This window comes from Apaloderma vittatum, unplaced genomic scaffold, assembly GCF_000703405.1.
Source record: "Apaloderma vittatum isolate BGI_N311 unplaced genomic scaffold, ASM70340v1 scaffold31183, whole genome shotgun sequence".
NCBI lineage: Eukaryota > Metazoa > Chordata > Aves > Trogoniformes > Trogonidae > Apaloderma > Apaloderma vittatum.
Genome location: NW_009707955.1, coordinates 23191 through 23793, shown reverse-complemented (window position 1 = coordinate 23793; position 603 = coordinate 23191). Strand labels below are relative to the sequence as shown.

At 54.2% G+C, this 603-nt stretch overlaps 1 protein-coding gene across 1 annotated transcript in view; it reads left to right on the top strand.

The window, feature by feature from the left end:
• Positions 1-603, top strand: part of ALPK3 (alpha-kinase 3) — a gene marked incomplete at its 5' end in the record, with an annotated part of 22196 nt that overhangs the window by 8641 nt on the left and 12952 nt on the right. The gene's annotated exons all lie outside the window — the stretch shown is intronic.

Sequence of the window (603 nt, the reverse complement as noted above, 5' to 3'; positions counted from 1 at the left end):
ACGAAGTCCTGCTGATGAGTCTTTGCTTCTGGTCTTTCGCTCCCTCTATGGGACCTTCATGGGAGCAGACATAAGGTGGGCTCAGGCATTGCTACAGGCTACCAGCATCTCTGGCTGGTGCAAATAGGAGGTTCCTCACCCTGGAGGTGAAAAAGGTCCTGATCAGCTCTCAAACCTGTGGATGGGTAGGCAGTTTCCTGTCCAAGCCCTCTCTCTACTTCAGGGCCCTTGAGTCTGGATGCTTTGGATATTGCCGGAGAGCACCTGCTGGCCCCATGAGAGCTGACCCCACCTGGGTGCCTTCAGGGGTGCTGGGGGTTGGTGAGGCAACCCTTGGGTGCTGGTGGGAGGTGAGCAGCATGCCGGGCTCCTTCTCTTTGGCAGCACAGAAAGTTGGTGGGGGTGTTTGTGGGTGATAAGCTTCAGATATCTACCTCAGGGCTTCGAACAACTGTTGAGTGCGTGGACTTAAGCAGAGACATGACGTGATCGCTGAAACTTTTATCCCATGCCCTCAGGGTCAGCTTGACTGTCCAAAGCCCGATGCGAAGTCCAGAAACCCAAGTCCAGAAACCTTGGCTTTTGCAATTTTTCCTTACGGGT